The 15,897-nt window shown below is 41.7% G+C and overlaps 5 non-coding genes across 5 annotated transcripts; 2 read left to right on the forward strand and 3 right to left on the reverse strand.

The window, feature by feature from the left end:
- Positions 1-9,017: 9,017 nt before the first annotated feature.
- Trnat-ugu (transfer RNA threonine (anticodon UGU)) lies at positions 9,018-9,092 on the reverse strand. Its single transcript has one exon. It is a non-coding gene; the product is annotated as a tRNA-Thr (tRNA).
- A 331-nt stretch (positions 9,093-9,423) lies between these two features.
- Trnat-ugu (transfer RNA threonine (anticodon UGU)) lies at positions 9,424-9,498 on the reverse strand. Its single transcript has one exon. It is a non-coding gene; the product is annotated as a tRNA-Thr (tRNA).
- Positions 9,499-9,829: 331 nt separating this feature from the next.
- Trnat-ugu (transfer RNA threonine (anticodon UGU)) lies at positions 9,830-9,904 on the reverse strand. The gene has a single exon. It is a non-coding gene; the product is annotated as a tRNA-Thr (tRNA).
- An 853-nt stretch (positions 9,905-10,757) lies between these two features.
- Trnat-ugu (transfer RNA threonine (anticodon UGU)) lies at positions 10,758-10,832 on the forward strand. The gene has a single exon. It is a non-coding gene; the product is annotated as a tRNA-Thr (tRNA).
- Positions 10,833-11,163: 331 nt separating this feature from the next.
- On the forward strand, positions 11,164-11,238 carry Trnat-ugu (transfer RNA threonine (anticodon UGU)). The gene has a single exon. It is a non-coding gene; the product is annotated as a tRNA-Thr (tRNA).
- Positions 11,239-15,897: the final 4,659 nt, after the last annotated feature.

A 15,897-nucleotide genomic window follows, 5' to 3' on the forward strand; every position in this document is an offset into this window, starting at 1 on the left:
CATAAATGTTGCAGCCACACTCTCCAGATTAGATTAGATTAGATTCAGTTTTCGTTTCACAGACAAGAAGTGAAATGATTCTCGTGGGTGTGGTACAAGTCAGAAAATTTAAAATAAAAAACATAAAACATCTGAATATAGTAATCACTACCCTGATTCTTTGTCAGGAGATTGTCAAAACATGTGAAATATTACAGTGAAGTGGAACTCCTAATATTTACAGAATTAATATGGTGTCAAAATGAAACATAGTTATGCGCCTTTAATAAATTTATTATACACAGTATACCTGATCTTGACTGTTGTAAACAACTGATGTCAAAGCTGAAATCTAACAGATATTTTTATTTCAGTCAGCCTAATAGTTTCTGTTAAGATATACAGATGTAGAGCAGAAGGAGTTGCCTATGAAAAAGTCTTTCAGTCTCTGTTTAATCTGTGCTGTGTCTGGAACAAAGTTTTTTATGGTTGCTGGCAATTTATTGAGAATTTGTGTTCCTGAATATTGGACCCCTTTTTGGATCAAGGTAAGTGATTTTAGGTCTTTACGTAGCTATTAGTTGGAAATAGAGACATATTACTTGCAACAAATTTCGTTAAGGAATGAAGATACTGTGAAGCAGTGGTTAGAGCACAAAGTTCCTTGAACATATTTCTACACGGTGTTTTTGAATTTACACCACAAATGAGTCTTATTACATGCTTTTGCATAATAAAAAGCTTTCCTTGATTTGATGAGTTACTCCAGAACATGATTCCATATGACATAATAGAATGAAAGTAAGCAAAGTATGTAAGTTTTTTTATATTTATATTTCCTACATCTGACCTCATTCATACTGCAAATACTGACTTGTTAGGCACTTCAGCAATCCTGTGGTATGCTCTTCCCAACTGAATTTAAAATTGAGTTTCAATCCCAGGAATATTTAACACTGTACACCTCTTGGATCTGCATCTCTTCATATGTTATAAATATGCTGGAGGAAAATCTGTTACAGGTTCTGAACTGCATACAGTGGGTCTTTTGAAAGTGTAATGACAGTGAGTTAGCTTTAAACCATTTATTAATGTCAGTGAAAATTTGATTAACAGCCATTTTTAAATCTGTACTTGACTTGTTATTTATTGTTATGTTTGTACCATCTGCAAGCCGAACTAACTTTGCATCTGGCAATGTAGCAGACAATAGATCATCAATGATACAAGAAAAGGCAATGGATCCAAGATGGAACCTTGATGAATACTGCATGTAATTAATTCCCAAACAGAGGAAGACTGGTTGCATTATTCCACAGGTATTTTGCAATGACACCCTTTGTTTCTTATTAGTTAGATAAGACTCCAACAATTCTGCAGCCCTGCCAGTGACATCATAATATTCTAATTTACTTAAAAAGATGCTATGATCCACGCAGTCAAAGGCTTTTCGTGGGTCACAGAAAATGCTGGCAGCCTTTAATTTGATATCTAATGAATTAAGTACATCTCAGTATATGTTTAAAAAGGCTTCCCTATATTTAAACAATTAGGTAACACAAATTGTGACTAGGAAAATATATTCTTAGCAGTCAGATGTTTAAGAAGCGGCTTGAACACAACTTTTTCAAATGTTTTTGAAAAAGTGGGATGAAGCATTTAACAAAAGAAAGATGTATCAAGTTCCACACCTCTCATAGTTAACTATGGTGCAACTGGTGTCTCATTTGAAGCAAAAACATGGTTGATGGGAGCATAAATGTTGCAACCACACACCCAAGTCAATCTACTGGGAGAACGAGACTGTTGCTACATTTGTTATTTGAAATGGATCATTTTTATGGGAATTTTACAGTATAATTATGAAAAGTGAAAAGCAATAGAAAATGGTTAGCAAAAGAAAGAAGCTGTATTAAGTTCTGCCCTCTCATAGTTAACTATGAGGCAAGTGATGTTTCATTTGCCCCAAAAATGTAGTCAGTTCGATCATAAATGTCACAGTGAAACGTCCGAGTCGACCTGCTGGGTAGGATGAGCCCGTTACTACATTTTGTATATCAAATAGGTCATTTTTACGTCAACTTGAAAAATCTAATTTATAAAGTATAAAACAGGAATATGCACTTAGCAAAGAAACAAAATGTATCAAGTTGCGCACCCCTCATTACTTACCAAAAGAAATAAGATGTATTACATTTCGCTCCTCTCATAGTTAACTACGGTGCAGGTGCAGGAAAAGCAGTCAGTGGGAGAATAACACATACCACGTCAACCCGCTGAAAAATAAACTGTACTGTGCTATTCAGTGCTAATATACATACACAACAGCTATGGCTTAGGCATTATCACCCACTTTACTACAATTATGTACATGCATCTTTAGATGAGAAACTAGATAAATGCTTGGTTGACACTGAAAAGAGTAATTTAAAGTGACTAGTTGAGTAGTTGAAATTAGGTATTTGGAAGTACAGTCTGATGGTTGGAGTGGTGGGGAAAAATCTTTCTTTTGGCATTTTAATCATCATAATTTGATTATAAATTGTTACCAATCACTAACTAATCAATAAGCACAGTGATAAGAGTGACGGTTAATAAATAATAGTAATTTACTTGTAGAGGACAACGGACACTCCAGGACATTGGAGATGAGGGCAAATGCCTCAGGGATGTGATAATTGACCTGTGGCTGCCTCAGGACACATTGACCAAGGAGAGCAATGACCCTTTTGGAAGGTCTGGCAGTAGTGCATAGTGGGCTGATACTGGTACAGCACCCTTGCTCATACCCTTAAGCATCTAACATTTCCTTCAGTGCAATTGGAGGTTGGCACCCTAACCACGACGAACACCCACCGACTGTAAGACATCCTTCTCCGTACTTTAGAGATGGCACTACACGTGATGCAACGTAATGTTCTCGAGGCATTCGTCAAATCCAAAGCCTTCCAACGGACGGTCACACTGTAGCGTTCTACATCACTGCAAATCACTCATTTCCCTTCATTGACCGTTCAGTGGTGTTACTCTTTACATTATCTCAAGGGTCGCTCCAAACTGACTACAGAAAAAGCGTGGCTTACAAGGAGCTCCTCGACAGTTATATCCCAGCATTTTTAACTCTCTATATACAGTCCGTATGCAAGCTGGAGTGCTCGAACTCGTAATGATTCTTTTGGCCGATTTCAAGTGATTCTCTACAACTATCCTATGCAGTGCTCGATTGTCCCTGTCCATCAGTATGTGAGGTCTGTTTGCTCTCGGTTTAGCCGTAGTTTTTCCTTTGCTTTTCCAGTTTACAAACATGCCACCAATAATTGACTTTGGGTGCTTGAGAAGGGTTCAAATGGCGCTGATAGATTAGTAACTTGGTGATTAGTTGACAATGGAAGTCACAGAATTCTTCTGAGTGACCAATTCTGTAATTACTGCTTTTCTACTGACAACACAAACTCTTTGCCTCTTTTATAACAGCAGTTCCACTGCTCATAACATCTCGTGGTCAAGTTGGTACTATAATGGGGTTTCTGTATTCTTCAGATAAGATATATATACACAGGTATATCTCTATACTTCACTATACCCTACCTGAATGCAATGCAGATAGTGTACAAGTGATTTCAGTTTCTGGTTGTACCGGTCTCAATATCTCATTAGTGTATCAACATTGTTCATCAGATGCGATGTTTGTGAGAATTCTACATTAGGTAATGTTGTAATATGTCCCTTGCCACTAATATTGTTTAATAGTCACAAATATCTATGCAGTGATGTTTGAAGGCGGTTTTTTCAACTTTTGGAAAGCATTTTCAGCAGCATAAGGACAGTGATGACGTTCGTTAAAAGACTTGTAATGCTAACGTGCCAAGTTCCTTATATTACATTTGTTCTATACTGGCTTAATCGTGTTCGTGTTTCACTGCACTATTGTTCCCATAAACATGATATGTAATTCGAAATTTCTGTAGAACGTTGCTGCAGTGTAGTTCATACGTACAGAGGATGTTCAAAACGTTTTGCACATTCGTCTCTAATTTTTTTATTTTTTGCAGGAGGAGAATGAAATTTTTTGTGAACATACTTGGAACATTTAGCTATAAATTTAGCCTCCTCAATGTAGCCTCCATCAGCTGTGACACATCCGGCCCAACGTTCTTTCCATGATGTAAATGCACTTTGGTAAAACTCTGGGGATTGACTTTTACACCGTTGCTTGACACAGGAAATACAGTCTTTCTCACTATCAAACGTTTTACTGCACAGGTGGGCCTTCAGTTGACCAAAGAGGTAAAAATCAGACGGAGCCAAATCTGGACTGTAGGGAGAATGAGGAACAATTTTCCAACCCATTTTCCTGATTTTCTCCTGTGTCATAAGGGCTGCATGGGGTTTGGCATTGTCATGGTGAAGTCTGATGAGCTGACCGTGAAACTGTGGTCTGTGAGTCTCGATGGCACATCGCAGCTTGTCCAATGACAAACTGTAATGGTCCCAGTTAATTGTGAAGCCAGGTTCCAAAAAGTCAATGAAAATGACACCACACTGATACCAGAGGAAGGAGGCCTCACTTTCGGCCTACTGTTCACGAAAGTCTTGGTTTCTTCTTCCAAGGGGAACCCAGATGACGCCACTCCATGGATTGGGTTTTGCTCTCAGGTCCGGACAAAAACAATCGTGTTTCATCTTGGGTAACGACGCTGTCAAAACACTGTTTCCACTCTTCAGTAAAGGTATCATGAGACCCTTGCACACATTCTTCCTCATCATTTTCATTTATGTTGTCAGTAATCTAGGCACCCAACGCGCACAGATTTTTCTGTACCCTAGTGACTGTATCAGAGATACCACACTACCCATTGGCAAACGAGTCATTTCAGCAAGCTGTCGTGTCGCCACACATCTGTCATTTTGGATGATGTGATCAATGGTCTCCTTATTCACATCACTCACTGCCATCGATGGTCTACCGCTTTGAGGATTGTCCAGCAGGGAGAAATTACCTTCTTTAAACCTCTGCAACCACCGCTGGATACTGCTGCGATCCACTGTGTCCTCTCCATATACAGGGAGCAACTTCCTGTGAATCGATGTGCTAGAGTCATTGCCAGTCTTGAAGAGGAACTCCATCACCGACTGTTGTCGCAACCTATCATCTACTTCATGGTCCGTTATGGCTCAAGTGTATATAAAAGTAAATACTTATATATACCAACTTATAGCTGAATTTTGCAAGTATGTTCAGAAAATATTTCATTCTACTTCTGCAAAAAATAAAAAAAATTAGAGGCGAATGTGCAAAACTTTTTGAACGTCTTTTGTACATCAGGCTACTGAAAGTACACTGACGGAAGGAAACTGTAACACCAAAAAATAATTAATGTAGGATCACAGGTTAGTAAATTGCGAGATAAGCCACTGAAATGCTGAAATGTCGGTACATTAATAATGGTGTAAAGGCCAGAATGTTGCATACAAGCAAGCAAATGTGCATGCATTGTGATGTAGAGATGCAGCATGTCAGTTTATGGGATGGAGTCCCATGCCTGTTGCACTTGGTCGGTCAATACAGGGATGGTTAACGCTGGTTGTGGTGACTCTGGAGTTATCGTCTGATGATGTCCCATATGTGCTCGATTAGAGGCAGATCTGGTTATAGTGATGGTCAAGGCAACATGTCAATACTTTGTAGATCATTTTGAGTTACAACATCGGTATGTGAACGAGCGCTAGCCAGTTGGAAAATAGCTCCTGGAATGCTGGTCACAGCCAGCCGGAATGGCCAAGCGGTTGTAGGCACTACAGTCTGGAACCGCACGATCGCTACGGTCACAGGTTCGAATCCTGCCTCGGGCATGGCTGTGTGTGATGTCCTTTGGTTAGTTAGGTTTAAGTCGCTCTAGGTTCTAGGGGACTGATGACCTCAGAAGTTAAGTCCCATAGTGCTCAGAGCCAATGCTGTTCACAAATTGAATTACAACTAATCGAATCACCAGGCTGACACACAGATTTGCTGCCAGGGTGCATAGGATAACCACGAGAGTGTTTCTGCTGTCATATGAAATCGCACCCCATGCCGTAACTCCACGTGTAGGTCCAGCGTGTCTAGCATGCAGACAGGTTGGTTGCAGGCCCTCTCAACTGGTCTCCTTCTAAGAGACGGTCAACACTGGCACCGAGCCAGAACCAGATTTAACCAGAAACCACCACAGACTTCCACCCTGACCTCCAGTGAGCTCTCGCTGGACATCACCAAAGTCGCAAGTGGCGCTGGTTTGGGGTCAGTGGGATGCACGCTACAGGACGTCTGTCTCAGAGGTGCCCTTGAAGCAACCGATTTGTAAAAGTTCGTTGTGTCACTGTAGTGCCAACTGCCGCTCAAATTGCTGCTGCATATGCTCTGCAGGAATCAGCATGGGTTTCGAAAACGAGGATCGTGTGAAACCCATCTCGCGCTATTCGTCCATGAGACTCAAAGGGCCATAGACTCGGGTTCCCAGGTAGATGCCGTGTTTCTTGACTTCCGCAAGGCGTTTGATACAGTTCCCCACAGCCGTTTAATGAACAAAGTAAGAGCATATGGACTAATTGTGTGATTGAAGAGTTCCTAGGTAACAGAACGCAGCATGTCATTCTCAATGGAGAGAAGTCTTCCGATGTAAGAGTGATTTCAGGTGTGCCGCAGGCGAGTGTCGTAGGACCGTTGCTATTGCCAATATATATAAATGACCTTGTGGATAACATCGGAAGATCACTGAGGCTTTTTGCGGATGATGCTGTAGTATATCGAGAGGTTGTAACAATGGAAAATTGTACTGAAATGCAGGAGTATCTGCACTGAATTGACGCATGGTGCAGGGAATGGCAATTGAATCTCAATGTAAACAAGTGTTATGTGCTGCGAATACATAGAAAGAAAGATTAGCTACAATATAGCAGGTCAGAACTGGAAGCAGTTAATTCCATAAATTATCTGGGAGTAGGCATTAGAAGTGATTTAAAATGGAATGACCATAAAAAATTAATCGTCGGTAAAGCAGATGCCAAACTGAGATTCATTGGAAGAATCCTAAGAAAATGCAGTCCGAAAACAAAGGAAGTAGGTTACAGTACACTTGTTCGCCCACTGCTTGAATACTGATCACCGGTTTGGGATCCGTACCAGATATGGTTGATAGAAGAGATAGAGAAGATCCAACGGAGAGCAGCACACTTCGTTACAGGATCATTTAGCAATCGTGAAAGTGTTACGGAGATGACAGATAGACTCCAGTGGAAGACTCTGCAAGAGAGATGCTCAGTAGCTCGGTACGGGCTTTTGTTGAAGTTACGAGAACATACCTTCACCGAGGAGTCAAGCAGTATATTGCTCCCTCCTACGTATATCTCGCGAAGAGACCATGAGGATAAAATCAGAGAGATTAGAGCCCACACAGAGGCATACCGACAATCTTTCTTTCCACGAACAATACGAGACTGGAATAGAGGGGAGAACTGATAGAGGTACTCAAGGTACCCTCCGCCACACACCGTCGGGTGGATTGCGGAGTATAGACGTAGATGTAGATGTAGATGTTGCGCCAGAAACATACGCTCAACACGATGGTCTTCCCTCTTGGTAATACCACACAGTCCTCCGCAGCCCGGTCTTCTTGCGACCGTACGTCTCGTGACCACCGTTGCCAACAATCATGCACAATGACTACAGTCCTGCCAACTCTTTCTGTAATATCTCAGAAGGAACATCCATCTTCCTGTAGCCCTATTAAACGACCTCATTCAAACTCAGTGGGGTGTTGATATTGTGTTTGTCACCTTCAAGCGATTCTCGACTAACTACTATCGCCGCTCTTGTGTGAATGACGCGAAATTGGAATATACATCATTTTTCAGATGTAGGAACACGCTTACCAACTTTCGTTTATGTTGTGCAACTCCTTCCCGAAAAGGGGCAAAAACTTGATAGTGATCCTCCCCCCCTGCCCATCGAGCGTTTGAGATAAGACGTCAAAAATGTAAAAAAAAATAATAATAATAATAAGTTTTCAAAAGTATGTTTATCTTGTAGCGCACATCAATCTCAATAGTTTGGTATATAAAACATATATGTTCAAGGATATGTAAGACATGTTATTTGGTCGTACGTGTTCTATAGCGCGTCACTCCATTTCGCTCTGTGGAATTCAAATGTGCATATTTTGTAATGGAAGTCATCAAACCTACATTCAGGACAGTGGAAATTAAAATGTCCTGCGGTTCTTCTCCTCCTACCAATCAGTCGGTTTGACGTCCTAACCCCCTCAAAAAAACTCACAGTTAATACTGGGTAGGATTATTTGTAACGAAAGAATAAGAACTCCTCAGAAAATCTGCACTTCTTATTTAACATTCTCTTTTGTGTGACATAAAATTAAATATAGGAAACATCAAACAAGTAAAAACAAGTGACAAACAAGACAGAACACATTCCTTCAATCCTTAGGTCCCAGCATTTTTCTCTCTCTAGTCTTGCTACAGCTTTACAGGGCGTTTTTCCTTTCTGTGAAAGAACCTGTTACCTCATCAAAGTTCGTCAAACGTTTTGCTACATGAAAAATCAAAATGTCGTTGTCTAACGCCGAAAAAGTTGTTGATACGAATAGTACCGAAGACTAGTGTGGTTTCTCGATTTGGATACGTGTATTTTGGCACTGTATGTTAGATAAAACTTTCTAACACTGTAGCAATTGTATTACATGCCAAATAAGCGAAACTGTTTTGGTGTAGATAGTCAGTTTTGAGAGAATATAATTCACAAAGTACCTATTTCAAATGCCTATTAGGCCTACTACAAGCAAAAAACTTTATGTTTGGGAATAGTTTACATTTCATTCATATATTCCAGTTTCTCAAGCATGAGATCGAAAAATAGTAGTAATAGGAAATTTTTATATAAATTTAGAATCGTCATATTATTCCATATAATTGAAATGATAATTAAATGAACACCCTAGCTGCAAGCAGGCGGTGATACACTTCGTTGGGGACATGTTGAAAATGTGTGCCCCGACCGGGACTCGAACCCGGGACCTCCTGCTTACATGGCAGACGCTCTATCCAACTGAGCCACCGGGGGCACAGAGGATAGCGCGTCTGCAGGGACTTATCCCTTGCACGCTCCCCGTGAGATCCACATTCCCAACATGTCCACAACACTACTTTCGTAGTGCGCCTATTAGATGTTTGCCCATCATACTCATTACTCGTGGCAGAGTAATCTACCAAGTCCCGTACGAGTTCGGGCATAGCGTGTGCGTTCGCACACAAGAAGGTCAAAGGCTGGGAACCCATATTTATTTTAACTATATATGACCATGCAGCTTTACTACAATTGAAATGATAATTAAATGAACACCCTAGCTGCAAGCAGGCGGTGATACACTTCGTTGGGGACATGTTGAAAATGTGTGCCCCGACCGGGACTCGAACCCGGGACCTCCTGCTTACATGGCAGACGCTCTATCCAACTGAGCCACCGCGGGCACAGAGGATAGCGCGTCTGCAGGGACTTATCCCTTGCACGCTCCCCGTGAGATCCACATTCCCAACATGTCCACAACACTACTTTCGTAGTGCGCCTATTAGATGTTTGCCCATCATACTCATTACTCGTGGCAGAGTAATCTACCAAGTCCCGTACGAGTTCGGGCATAGCGTGTGCGTTCGCACACAAGAAGGTCAAAGGCTGGGAACTCATATTTATTTTAACTATATATGACCATGCAGCTTTACTACAATTGAAATGATAATTAAATGAACACCCTAGCTGCAAGCAGGCGGTGATACACTTCGTTGGGGACATGTTGAAAATGTGTGCCCCGACCGGGACTCGAACCCGGGACCTCCTGCTTACATGGCAGACGCTCTATCCAACTGAGCCACCGCGGGCACAGAGGATAGCGCGTCTGCAGGGACTTATCCCTTGCACGCTCCCCGTGAGATCCACATTCCCAACATGTCCACAACACTACTTTCGTAGTGCGCCTATTAGATGTTTGCCCATCATACTCATTACTCGTGGCAGAGTAATCTACCAAGTCCCGTACGAGTTCGGGCATAGCGTGTGCGTTCGCACACAAGAAGGTCAAAGGCTGGGAACCCATATTTATTTTAACTATATATGACCATGCAGCTTTACTACAATTGAAATGATAATTAAATGAACACCCTAGCTGCAAGCAGGCGGTGATACACTTCGTTGGGGACATGTTGAAAATGTGTGCCCCGACCGGGACTCGAACCCGGGACCTCCTGCTTACATGGCAGACGCTCTATCCAAATGAGCCACCGCCGGCACAGAGGATAGCGCGTCTGCAGGGACTTATCCCTTGCACGCTCCCCGTGAGATCCAGTTGGATAGAGCGTCTGCCATGTAAGCAGGAGGTCCCGGGTTCGAGTCCCGGTCGGGGCACACATTTTCAACATGTCCCCAACGAAGTGTATCACCGCCTGCTTGCAGCTAGGGTGTTCATTTAATTATCATTTCAATTGTAGTAAAGCTGCATGGTCATATATAGTTAAAATAAATATGGGTTCCCAGCCTTTGACCTTCTTGTGTGCGAACGCACACGCTATGCCCGAACTCGTACGGGACTTGGTAGATTACTCTGCCACGAGTAATGAGTATGATGGGCAAACATCTAATAGGCGCACTACGAAAGTAGTGTTGTGGACATGTTGGGAATGTGGATCTCACGGGGAGCGTGCAAGGGATAAGTCCCTGCAGACGCGCTATCCTCTGTGCCCGCGGTGGCTCAGTTGGATAGAGCGTCTGCCATGTAAGCAGGAGGTCCCGGGTTCGAGTCCCGGTCGGGGCACACATTTTCAACATGTCCCCAACGAAGTGTATCACCGCCTGCTTGCAGCTAGGGTGTTCATTTAATTATCATTTCAATTGTAGTAAAGCTGCATGGTCATATATAGTTAAAATAAATATGGGTTCCCAGCCTTTGACCTTCTTGTGTGCGAACGCACACGCTATGCCCGAACTCGTACGGGACTTGGTAGATTACTCTGCCACGAGTAATGAGTATGATGGGCAAACATCTAATAGGCGCACTACGAAAGTAGTGTTGTGGACATGTTGGGAATGTGGATCTCACGGGGAGCGTGCAAGGGATAAGTCCCTGCAGACGCGCTATCCTCTGTGCCCGCGGTGGCTCAGTTGGATAGAGCGTCTGCCATGTAAGCAGGAGGTCCCGGGTTCGAGTCCCGGTCGGGGCACACATTTTCAACATGTCCCCAACGAAGTGTATCACCGCCTGCTTGCAGCTAGGGTGTTCATTTAATTATCATTTCAATTGTAGTAAAGCTGCATGGTCATATATAGTTAAAAAAAAAATATTCCATATAATTTGTGTCATGTCCCCGTTTCTTCTCCTTCCTCGATCTTATAAACAATCTTGTCATCACAAATTCTGCAAATATTCCTGCTATTGTCAAAACGTATTCTCTGGTTAACTTCACTAACCCTGCCAGAATCACCAGTTCAGTTATCCCGTTCTCCGGTTAGGCGTTATTATCTATTCGTACAACGCGTTTTCTGCGCTATTCCGAGAACAGAACTTAGGCAACTGCTAACCTTTAGTAGTACAGCGTTCTGGCAAATTCTCTGTCAAAATTTCATTTCCTTAGAAATTTTTATTTCCTGTCGTTACTGTTCATCGTTCATTTCCACTCTGGTAGTCTGAATCTAGGGATTTCGCTGATTATTACAACAACGCGTATCATTGGCACGCCCAGTCAACCAAAAATTATATATATATAACCGTTTGGCATTCACCCATTCGGGTTTATTCGGCTCAGCTAGTGTAGCCCCGTCCCCTTTTGTCTGCAAGAAAGTTTATATTTCTAGATGCGACAGGTTTCCCCTGACAGAGACGGCACGTACACTATGCATGCATTCAATAATCAACTTGCGATTCGTTCAGAAATCAACTTAGAATGTTTCAAAAATGTTCAAAAACCAGCAGTGATGCTTTTCAAAATCATGTGAGCAATCGACAGACTAACGTGCGCTGGACACTAGGCGCTTTGTGAAACATGTTCTTTAAGAATATGAAATTGGTGCCCACTGAAATTTCCCCCCCCCCCCTCTACATTCTGGCGTATTCGTTCCTGAAAGATCGCTGCTTCTTGCGCCGCCTCATTCTTTTCTGCGATCTTGATTTTCTTGCCTGGTTTTTATAGGCCCCTACTGCGTTTGCTGTAAAGACAGGAGCTCCTAAGGTTTCTAGGTTTGTGATAACCTGTAGAATAAAATTATTATGAAGAAGCTCTTCTACGTACATGAGATTACATAAGAGGTTTTGCTACAATTGTGATGAACAAATTCTGAAATGAACGTTTTGCATTGTGTTGCAACAATAAGCGTATAGGCGCGCTCTGCCTATGTTAAGAACTATTGCTGGAAGCCGAAATACGAACTCCGCTATATCTGTATTGAGAGATTCAATTTGGCTTTCAATACAGATCGGGTGTATTTGAATAGCTGTTCAGAATGGTTGTATGGATCACTGGACAACCGTTAAGAAAAAACGGTCACTAAATCAAAATGAATAAACAGAGTAGGCAGTTTTGATGGAGACTAAGCAGAATTTGTGGGCCACTAATTCTCACGTTGCAATCTACACCGCGACGTAAAAAATTCAATTGCAGTAACGCATTATCATATATAATCTCAGAAATGATCACTAAACTTAAGACATCTACTTCTTATTATATTATAAGAAGAAATTACGTAAGTGATAGAAATCTGCGTTATATTTGAGACATGAAACTTAGAATAATCCGAATTTTGTATTTAAATTCCATTGGAGTCGAAGCTAACCTTACACCATGAAGAAGGGGGAGTTGGGAAGCGCAATTAACTTATTTCGACCTCGAGAAAAACACACACACACACACACATGCTCGCGGGCGTGCGTATTGATTTCACATAGTGCCAGGATTGAGTAAACACATTCCAGAAGAAACGGTTCAAGAAAATACTGCACCAGCTGAGTGTTACTAAACGTACAAGGCAGTCAGTACCATCAACAGAATGTTTGCAAGTTACGATCATTAGCTTGTCACACAGTAAATTATGAACGTAAAACTGACCGGAAACTTACTATGGCGCACCGACATGTATGACACAGAGCTAGTTTGTTATTTATTCCAGGCCGCTGACTACCAAAAGAAAAACAATTTCAGTTACCATAGGAAATCCTGGATGATCGTGAAGGCAATGACTGTCGCAGAAGCGGCAGAACACGAGAAACAGCGTACAATGCGCCCGCATAAGTTTTTCATGTAAAAAATGTCTAATACAAACCCAACAAACTTAACACCCTCGAAGAACAGAAACATGACAAATTTTTGCAAGTACCTGTAAGCACAGCCGCTAATGATTATGCGTCAGTCTCATCCTGGGCTACAAAAGAGGAGTATCTCTTACCTTCATGCCGAGTCGATTTCTGCTGGACGGTGGAAACAGAAAATAAAATCTTCTGTTACGGAAGTCCTTTATAGAATACTGGAAGCTTCGAATTCGCCTTGTATGTAACTGTCGAAGGCGGAGAAAAAAAGACAAGTCTTGCAAAGTGACAGCTACTTGTATACATACACCATTCAAAGAGCAGTTATTCCTTGCGGGAAAACAGAGAGTAATTAATACGTAGTGGGAAAACAATCAAAGAGTAAATATACGTGGCGGGAAAAACAATCTCGTAGCGAACATGGCTAAAAGCTACGTATCAGTCGTACAGATTTTTGACATGAGCTCAAAGTATAATATATGAATTCGAGTAATGTACTGTTTTGTAAATAGCAATGTCGATTGCAGTAGCCCTCTGTCGAGCTGTATGTTTACAGAAATTATGGCCAAATTCTTCCATCCATTTATAAAGACCAGCTATTTATAAAGACCAAAGATTCGAAATTCGTTTTTGCTTGACTCAGTGCCGCAACTTTAAATTTTTAGCTGACAGTTCGTTACACCGATAGCTAAACATGCACGCGAAAGAGATGTCAAATTTTACTTTTCCTTTGTTTGTTGCAGACTTGCGTAATAAAGAAATGACCGGCCGAGGTGGCGGAGCGGTTCTAGGCGCTGCAATCTGGAACCGCTGCAATCTGCCTCGGGCATGGATGTGTGTGATGTCCTTAGGTTAGTTAGTTTTAAGTAGTTCTAAGTTATAGGGGACTGATGACCTCAGAAGTTAAGTCCCATAGTGCTCAGAGCCATTTGAACCATTTGAATAAAGAAATAAACTTTTGCAAAACCCTTTGTTTATTCTCATAAAAAGCAACCTTTTGTGGTTCTGGGCTATTAACGATTTATTCCTGTTGAGTATGTGGTTTTTAAAAGTAGTCTCACGAGAAGAGGTGTTACCAGGAACTAGGAAATGTGTCAAAGACAAAATAGAAAACTCAGCATACCACATTATTCATAGCCGACATTTGTTTGCACAGTCGTACCTCAACAAGTTTTAATGATAACATAGTGAACGGTCTGCTACGAGCTCACATTGATTTCTTGTCTCAGAGTATGTGCTCTATTGTGGTTAGCCGACATCAACAAGGACGAGAAACATCCCACTTGTCTACATCTACATCTACATGATTACTCTTCACAATTAAGTTCGTGGCAGAGGGTTCATCGAACCACCTTCGAGCTATTTCTGTACGGTTCCACTCTCTAACAGCGCACAGGAAAAACGAGCACTGTGCGAGCTCTGATCATAACTATGATTTCTCCCTATGTGGGTTGGTGCCAACAAAATATTTTCGCATTCGGAGGAGAATGTTGGTGATCGAAATTTCACGAGAAGATTCTACCGCAACGGAAAGCGCCTTTTAATGACTGTCACCCTAATTCTGGCATCATGTGCGCTGCACTCTCTCCCTTATTTCGCAACAATAAAAACGAGCTGCACTTCTTTGAACGTTTTCGATGTCCTGCGTCAGTCCCACCTGATGCGGATCACACACCGCACATCAATACTCCAGAAGAGGGCGCACAAGCAAGGTGTGCGCAGTCTCTTTAGTCGATCTGTTGCATTTTCTACATTCTCTACCAATAAATCGCAGTCTTCAGTTTGCTTTACCCACAGCATTATCTATATGACCATTCCAACTGAAGTTATTCATAACTGTAATCCCCAAGAATTTAGTTGAGTTTACAGCCTTTAGATTCGTGTGATTCATAGCGTAACCGAAATTTAGCGGATTTCTTTTAGTACTCATGTGAATAACTTCACACTTCTCTTTATTCAGGCTCAACTGCCACTTTTTGCATCATACAGATATTTTATCGAATTCCTTTTGGTCATCTTTTGACTTACAAGACGGTAAATGTCAGTATTTTCTGCAAACAATCTAGGAGGGCCTAAACACTTCCTTGGGAAACACCATACATTACTTCTATTTTACTAGATGATTTTACATCAGTTACTATGAACTGTGACTTGCCCAACAGGAACACACGAATCCAGCCGCACAACTGACACGATACTTCATAGGCACGCGAGTTGATTAGAAGACCCTTGTGAGGAACGGTGCCGAAAGCCTTCTGGAAATATAAAAATACGGAATCAGTTTAACAAGCCCTGTCGACAACACTCATTACTTCAGAGAGCTAGTTGTGTTTCACAAGAACGATTTCCTGAATCCGTGCTATTAGTCAGTAAATCGTTTTCTTCGACATAATTCATTATGTTTGAACGCAGAGTACGTTCCAAAAACCTACTGCAAATGGACGTTAGTGATAGGGGTCTGTTATTCAACGGATTACTCATGTTTCCTTTCTCGATGCGAATTGTACGACTTTCCAGTCTTTAGGTACAGATTTTTCAATGAGCGAGCGTTTGTGTATCATTGTTAGATGCGGAACTGTTGCTG

The sequence above is a fragment of the Schistocerca nitens genome, chromosome 6 (genome assembly GCF_023898315.1).
Source record: "Schistocerca nitens isolate TAMUIC-IGC-003100 chromosome 6, iqSchNite1.1, whole genome shotgun sequence".
Classification (NCBI taxonomy): domain Eukaryota; kingdom Metazoa; phylum Arthropoda; class Insecta; order Orthoptera; family Acrididae; genus Schistocerca; species Schistocerca nitens.